The sequence below is a fragment of the Dromiciops gliroides genome, chromosome 2 (assembly GCF_019393635.1).
Source record: "Dromiciops gliroides isolate mDroGli1 chromosome 2, mDroGli1.pri, whole genome shotgun sequence".
Classification (NCBI taxonomy): domain Eukaryota; kingdom Metazoa; phylum Chordata; class Mammalia; order Microbiotheria; family Microbiotheriidae; genus Dromiciops; species Dromiciops gliroides.
Window position 1 is genome coordinate 607,258,327 of NC_057862.1, and position 8,926 is coordinate 607,267,252.

General features: G+C 40.5%; 1 non-coding gene across 1 annotated transcript; it reads left to right on the forward strand.

Annotated features, from left to right (window-relative positions):
* Nucleotides 1–8,551: 8,551 nt before the first annotated feature.
* On the forward strand, nucleotides 8,552–8,658 carry LOC122744916. Its single transcript, XR_006355250.1, has one exon. It is a non-coding gene; the product is annotated as a U6 spliceosomal RNA (small nuclear RNA).
* The last annotated feature ends 268 nt before the right edge of the window (nucleotides 8,659–8,926 follow it).

The window sequence follows — 8,926 nt, forward strand, 5'->3', positions numbered from 1 at the left end:
GGAATTTATCAAGTAGGGGATGACATGGTGAGACTTGTATTTGAAGAAAATCTCTTGGAGAGCTTGGTGGAAGATTGACTCGAATGAGCGGAGGGATCAGTCCAATGAGAAGGCCACTACAAGAGTCCAAAAGAGAGATGATAGGGTCCATAGGAAGGGGCAGAGACAGAAGAAATGCAGAGGTGTGGCCATGGCAATCACACTGATTTGGCTGAAATGCAGAATACATAAAGAGGCATAAAATTAAGTAAGTCTGGAACCATCAACTAGAACCTGAGTGTGAAAAACTTTGCATTTCAAGCTGAGAAATTTGGAAATCACCCTAAAAGCAAAGAGAAGCCAGTGAAGATTCTTGATCAGAAAAAGGATGTAGCCAGCTCTGGGTTTTAGGAAACTCATGTTGGCAGCTCCAGGGAATTCCTTTACTTAGTAATTCTCCCAAAGCATTGTCACATTTATTATCTCAATTAACCTGACCACAAAGAGAAATTATTTTCCCAACTTTCAGAAGAGGAAATTAGAACCCAGATCATGCTGTAAATCAAAGGCAGAGTCCAGATTAGAACTCAAACCACCTTATTAAAGTTACTTTTGTATTATTAAACAGCTATAAACATTTCACTGTAAAATCCATAAGACTTTATAAACAAACATTTTGTAAATAGACTAGTCTATGCTACAGTTTTTAAAAAATCAACAAAATGATGTACATGTGATTCTGATCAATTTGGCACTGGGGGGGGGCGGGGCAATGAGGGTTAGGTGACTTGCCCAGGGTCACACAGCTAGTAAGTGTCAAGTGTCTGAGGCTGGATTTGAACTTAGGTCCTCATGAATCCAGGGTCGGTGCTCTATCTACTGCCCCACCTACCTGCCCCTCAATTTGGCACTTTTAAAGAAGGAATGTATGAAATGCTTCTGTTCAAAAAGAAATTCAAAATTATAAAAAACTCAGAGCATTACTATCATGTACTTTGCAAATACCTCACAAGCACCTATGGCACAGTTAGCAGAGAGCTCCAGCCTCTCTCTCACCAAATTACTTAACAAGTTTAGAAAACTTTTAATATGCTTTTGTGCACAGAGACAGCAATTTTGTTTGATGAAGAACTGTGAAAGACTTAACTATTCTCAACAATACAATGATCCAATACAATCCCAAAGAACTAATGATGAAGCATACTATCCACCTCCAGAGAAAGAACTGATATTGATGGAACACAGACTGAAGCATGCTATTTTTCACTTTCTTTCATTTTTTTCTTTTATTTGTTTTCTTATACAAAATGACAAATATGATAATGTTTTACATAATCATACATTTATAACCTATATCTGATTGCTTACTGCCTCATGGAGAGAGGAGGGGAGAGAGGGAAGGAGGGATAAAAATTGGAACCCAGAACTATAAATAAAAATGTTTATTACTTAAAAAAACTTTTAATATGCTTCCATGTTTGTTGCAAAACCACCTTGACTTTGACAAAAATAAAATTAAATGCTATTTTTTTTGGGGGGGCAAAGAGGGTTAAGTGACTTGCCCTGGGTCACACAGCTAATAAGTGTCAAGTATCTGAGGCCAGATTTGAACTCAGGTCCTCCTGAATCCAGGGCCAGTGCTCTATCCACTGTGCCACCTAGCTGCCCCTAAAATGCTATATTAAAAAAAACAACCCTCAACCTTCCTCACTGAAGCTTCTTTCTTCTCTTCCATGGAAGATAAGTTCACTCACCTTGGCAGTATACTTTTCAGGGATGTCTACATAGATGATGAGGTTGACCCATGCTTTGCTAGAGCTAGCTCAGTATTTGGAAGGCTCCAAAAGAAAATGTGGGAGAGAATAGATTGCCTCCCAAACTGAAGGTCTACAGAGTCTTTGTGCTGACCTCATTGTTGTATGTCTGTGAAATTTGGACAGTATACCAGCGCCATGCAAGAAAATCGAACCACTTCCATTTGAATTCTTAGGAGAATTCTGAAAATCACCTGGCAAGGTAAAGTACAGAAAACTAAGGTCCTCTCTGGAGCTGAACTGCCAAGCATTCACTCAACTGCAGAGAGCACGACTTTGATGGATTGGGGGTTGGGAGAATGGGATCACGTAGCTTGAATGCCAAACCTATATTTACCTAAAAGACTTTTTATGGAGAAATTGCCCAGAAGCAAAAAAGAGCTGCGCTCCATGAGCAAAGCAGTATTGCAGTACTGCAGTAGCACAAAGGAACTACAAGATGCACAAATCTAGAGATGTCTCCATCCCAAATGTTCAAACTGACTGTAACTGTGGTAGAACCAAATGGATTATTTGTGTCCAACCTGAGGTAGAACCTTCTGTTATCTTATTGGACTCATCAGCCACAGTGGGACACAGTGCACCATGATGTCATTGGTCCTCTTCCAATAAGGACAAACAACAGCTACCTCTATCCCCAAGAGAAGGCAGAGTAAGGCAGGTTGTGAGCTGCCATTTGTTTGAAGAGTTGTTTCTGAGGCATCCTCCCCTCTGCACCTTTGTTCACATCTTTCTCCCTGCATGGAATGCCACCCCTCCTCTTCTGTTCTTATCTAGGCCTATATCATTTGTATTTCAAAATCCATCTGAAATCTCACTTCCCCTTTGAAGCCTTCCCTGAATGCCCTAGTGCATAGTGAATGTACTGTGTGACCCTGGGCAACTCCCAGTTCATGTCACAGTAGATATTTTATAAATCTATTCACAGAATGAATGGATGGATGGGTGGATGGATGGATGGATGGATGGATGGATGGATGGATGGATGGATGGATGGGTAAATGAATAAATTCCATCATCCTTTGTCTATTATTTAGCTGATACTTCTCATCCTCATACCTCTCCTGGTTGTCAGTTAAGTTTTTATGGCTACATGCTCTTTCTCCAGGTAGATTTTCTGTTCCTTGAGGGCAAGGACTAGGTTTTACATGTCTTTCCATCCACCCCCTCTCCCTCTCAAAAGCTGATCCAGTGTTGGTGCAAAGGAAGTACTCAGTGTCTGCTGATCACAACACTGTTCCCCAGGTCCCCACCTAATGACCATGCCATAGTGTTTTTCCAAGCTCCTAGAGTTTCAGAAATCCTACAGAAATGCACCTTCTGGTCAAATGCTAGTGGCCATATTCCAAGTGCCTCTTCTTCTTCCCCCTGCCCCTTATTCAACACCCCCACACGCATAAATACACTCAACCAAAGCAGCTGTTGTGTAAGTCTTTTTGAGGACAAATAAGAAGACAAGGTGGACAATCAGAGAGAAGTAAGACAAGTGGCAACAGCAATAGTCAGCATTTATAGAGTGCTTTAAGACTAACAAATGTTTTACAAATTCATCTTATTTGATCATTATAGCAACCCTGGGAGGTAGCTACTCTCATTATCTCCATTTTATGGATAAGGAAACTGAAGCACAGAAAGGTTAAGTGATTTGCCCAGAGTTTCATATTTAATAAGTGTCTGAGTCGGAATTAGAACTTAGCATTCTATGCACTGTGCTACCTACTTGCTTCAGTTGCAATGGAAAGGGCATTGGACTGGGAGTCAGGAGACCTGATTTTTTAGTCCCAGCTCTGTCAGTTACTAGTTTGAGGCTCATTGGCTGTGAACAAGTCACTTCCTTTTCTAAACCTCGAGTTTCTCATCAGAACAAAGATGGGATTGCTATGGATCAGTTATCTCAGAGTCCTTTCAATAACGAGAACCCTTCTGTAATGTCAGGAAATTCCTTGGGCATCAGCCACCCCTCTGATAATAGTTTTACCATTGGTATCTATTGACTGAGAAAATGCATGATGACAGAAAGCTATTATGAATTCAGCAAGGCTTTTAATGAATTTGAATTTTGTTATAGTAATAACTAACACAAAGGATTTTTTCTTTTTTAATTGGGAAGGGATTTAGGGAGAAAATAATAGCTAAGAAAGACAAAGAGAGATAGAGACAGGGGAGGGAAGAAGAAAGGGAAGGAGGGAGAAAGGAGGGAAGATAATCATGAAGGCATTTTTATTTTTTTATTTTTTGGCGGGGAGGGGGAGGCAATTGAGGTTAAGTGACTTGCCCAGGGTCACACAGCTAGTAAGTGTTAAGTGTCTGAGGTCAGATTTGAACTCAGGTCCTCCTGACTCCAGGGCCGGTGCTCTATCCACTGTGCCACCTAGCTGCCCCATGGAAGCATTTTTAAACAAAAGAACAAAAAGAAGTTCAGAAGGAAACACAGAGAAGCATAGCAACTTTGAAAGTAACAGTGAATTTATTATATACTTTTCTTTAAAACAAGCTTTATGTCATGGAGATTTGTGGTTTTCCACATAAACCTCTTTTATTTTCTGTTTTAGATATGGAAATGCTCTTTTTTGGATTAAGTTCAGAATTTTAAAAAATAAAATTATAAAAGAATAGTAATAACTAACATTTATATAGTACTTTGAGGCAGCTAGGTGGCACAGTGGAGTCCAGAAGACCTGAGTTCAAATCCTAACTCAGACATTTACTAGCTGTGTAACCCTGGGCAACTCACTTGACCCTGTTTGCCTCAATTTCCTCATTGTAAAAGGGGTTGAAGAAGGAAATGGCAAAGCACTCCAATATGTTTGCCAAGAAAACTCTAAAATGGGGTCACAAAGAGTTGGTCACAACTTAAAAGCAACAATATAGTACTTTATGTATACCAGATCATTTGATCCTCATAACATCCTAGTGAGGTAAGCGGTACAGATATTATTATTTCTATTTTACAGATGAGGAAACTGAGGTTGATAGAGGTGAAATGGCTTGCCCAGGACCCCACACACCTGAGTGTCTGATGCAGGATTTAAACCCAAACTCTTCTTCCTGATGTTCCTCAATTTTATGATTCTGGTTTATTCTGGGATTGGTGTATACCTCACTTGGCAAACCTATGTCTCATTTCTCTTTGAAGTGATGGTCTCCAGGCTTCTCTATCCAGGGAAAACACAACTGAAATGAAGGATGGTCTTTTTTTCTACCAAAAAGTGAAAAGAAACAAAAATATTCAAGACCAAATAAAAATAGAAATGAGAGCGAGCAGAAGAAAAATTGCATTTTCCCTGGAAAGACTTGAAATCCACCACTTAAATACTCAGTGCTAAGCCCTGCCAGCAGGCTCTCGAAAGTCTTCAGTTCATCTCATAGAGTCAGAAGTCATGATCTCTCCGCTACCATAAAGGCCCTTGTTTGCTCCCCAACTGTTTGACCAGGTAGAAATCATCTGTTAAAACCCAGTTCTCAACCATCCACTTTGTGGCTCATGCACTCTGTTTTATGCAAATGAATGACTGCAAGGTACAAGAAGAAGGTGGGGGAGAGTAACTTTCTTTAAAATTATATTTTTAGGGCAGCTAGGTGGCGCAGTGCATAAAGCACTGGCCTTGGATTCAGGAGGATCTGAGTTCAAATCCTGCCTCAGACACTTGACACTTACCAGCTGTGTGACCCTGGGCAAGTCATTTAACCCCAATTGCCTCACCAAAAAAAAAAATTATGTTTTTATCATAAACTTTAAAATCATTGACAAACATTACATTTCAATATAGAAAAGAAGATTGTATATGAAGCTGTGAACTTACATTACATACAGTTTGTTGGGGTCTTTAAGAGTACATTAAGTACTGCACAGTTGTAACAAAACTGTCTTGCTTATCTGGGTCTCCTTCTGAAATTTAGTGGAATAACTTCCCCAGGACATATAGCACTAACATATCAGAGAGAGGAGAGTAGAAGAGCAGAATTAGAAGAAACTAACCTCTTTGTAAATGTCCTAGCAGTGTGGCTGGAACTGGCATGGGAAGAAAGCCCCTCTGACCGTGGGGCTGCCAACAGGCATCCTAATGGAAGAAATGTCTTTGTGCTCCAGATTGACCTAATCAGCAATATCCAATAGCTCCAGTTGACATGAACAAGGTTATGCACAAAGATTAGGTTGAATGATACCATATAGGCTCTATAGCTCACATTCCCAAATTGTTCTTGTTTGTCCTTCATATTGGAAGAGGACTAATGACATCACAATGTTAGGGTCAAGGTACAGTGTGTTCCTCTGTCTTATCAGTTCAATATGATATTGGAAGGATCTACCAGAGGTCAGGCACAAATAGTCTGTTTGAACATTTTGGATGGAGATGTCTCTAGATTTTCTCATCTCACATTTCCTCTGTGCTACTGTGATTCTGCTTTGCTCATGGAGCTCAGCTCCTTCTTTGAGGTGGGCACTCCATGCTGCATGGTCCTGCACCAGCATCAATTGTGTCTCACAGTTAATACTAAAATTCTTTAGAGAAACCTTGAGAGTGGTTTTGTACCACTTCTGATCTTCCTGTGAGTACTTGCCTTATGTGATTTCTCAGGAAAAAGTCTTTTAGGTACATGTGGGTTTGGCATACAGGTGACATAATTCCCACCCAATGCCCCCACGATCAGAGTTGTGGTTTCTGTAGTAGAGTTTAAATGTCTGGCAGTTCACCTCCAGAAAGGACCTCAGATTATCTGGTCAGATAATTTTCAGAATCTTCCTAAAACAATTCAGATGGAAGTGGTTCAATTTTCTGGCATGGCGCTGTTAGACTGTCCAGGTTTCACAGGTATACAACAATGAAGTCATCACAACAGCTCTGTAGACCTTCAGTTTGGGAGGCAGTCTATTCGCTTCCACACTTTCCTATAGAGCCTCCCAAACACTGAGCTAGCTCTGGCAATGCATGAGTCAATCTCATCATCTATGTGGACATTCCTAGAAAAATATACTGCCAAGGTAAGTGAATTTAACCACAGCAATCAATTGAAGAAGTATTGAATGCCCTTAGGCTCCTCTCCTGTGTGACTTTCCCAAACTACACTAGAACTAGAAGGTCAAGTTCCTAAAGAAAGGCTACTGCTCACCTCAGAAGTCTAGGGTATCCCTGAAGTGTAAGAGGGGACTTTCTCTAGCACTGTAGCTCATTAGTTCCCATCCAGTATATTCCTCCAATATTTTTTTTTTTAGTGAGGCAATTGGGGTTAAGTGACTTGCCCAGGGTCACACAGCTAGTAAGTGTTAAGTGTCTGAGGCCGGATTTGAACTCAGGTACTCCTGACTCCAGGGCCGGTGCTCTATCCACTGCGCCACCTAGCCGCCCCTATTCCTCCAATATTAATGGACCAGTTATCATATCCTCAATATCATCAAAGCAGGAATTATCACTCTTGAATCAGTTGTCCAGTTGATATCTTCTTGATTTCATTGATAACCAATTAATAGCAATCAACTTTTATAAAGGGATATTTACTGAAAAAATATAATGAGAACTGAAATACAAAACATCCCCTCTAAATCAGGACATACTAGCTACTTGACACCTTGGTCCCTGGGAAGGGTACACTCAACATAATAATGGTTAATACAAACATAAGTACTCTTCTGGGGATGGCATAACTGATAAAGAAGTCACTCCCTTACTTTCAGGACAGTGTTTTGCCTGCTGGGTCAATTCACTACTGGCCTGCATCATGCAAGTTACTCCTCAGGTCCAACTGCTGGCAAACTCTGCTATGGATTCCTATCACAAGATCCTTGTTGATTCTCCCAACCTTTCATAGCTCACAAGGTCATTCCATTTCTAACACTCATCCACCTAGGATCAGGGAAAAAGAAACGCAATAAAGAAACAAAAGCAACATGTGGTCAAGACCACATGACAGCCCAGGTAGAGAGAAAAGGCAGTAGCATCATCTATTACCTCTCTCCCAACCCAGAGATTTACAGGAGTTATTGCCCTATTTTGCCCCAGGAAAGAGAGAGAGACTGATTTTACCAGTTCAGGCCTTTTGAATGTACAATGGAGTTTTTCTTGACAGCCAATCCAAAGGCTTTCCTTCACCATGAAGTAAATGAACAAGAAACCATCACAAAATACCTACAAATGCATTGAATTAAGGGAAAAGGACCCTCTTCCTTACAAATCCCTGGAAGGTGTTTCACCAAGGTTATATGTAGACATTCAGTAAGCACATTACACTACATTTGCTCCAAGAACTGGGCCCCCATTGGCAAGTCTTCCATTATATTTATATGTGTTAAAGTTGAATCTACACCACACATTACTATCTAACCAAACTCAGGAACAGTTGTAAAGGTCTATACTAACTATTGTCAGGGAAAGGACCGATGCTAAGGCTCTGTTAGGATCACTTGGTTAGCTTGCTGCACAAGATGATTACAATAAGATAACTGAATAATTTTATAGCTAAGATGCCCACGTAGGACCTTCTGCCTCAGGGAACTCTTACCCAATATTGCCTATGATTCCTTCCTTGGTTGATCGTTTATGTGAATTTGTTAGAGCCTACAACACAAAGAAGGTAAAAGGAAGATGATGTCTTATGGTTGCATTTGTAGGAGATCTGGAGGAAGGGATTTTTGTATGTCTATAGATAGCAAAAAAAAAAAAAAAAAAAGGTCAAGATGTGAACCAGACAGGGTGTGAGGATGGTGGACATTGATGAAGAGTTGCCTCAGATTAATCAGTCTTTTAGAGAATGCTGACTCTGTGCTCACTTCAGCAGCACATGTAGTAAAATTGGAACAATACAGAGAAGATTACCATGGCCCCTCAACAAGGATGACACACAAATTCGTGAAGAGAATGTTGACTCTGAGACCCCCTTTATCTCTACCACCAAGGAAGAACACTTGGGAAAGAGAACCTACCCTCTTATATTCATCCCCTATCCTGAGAAAGTTCCCTAGGCAGCAGGAGAGTAGCACCCAGTTTGCCCTAAGCACAAACAATGTTGTCTTTATACTTCCACAGTTCCAAAAGTCACTCTCTCAAAGACCCTCCATGAGAACAGAAGGAGTAGAAATATTTCCCTTTCCAAGGGCTCTCATTCTTTCCACCATTCCCTGTAATTCAAATTCATTT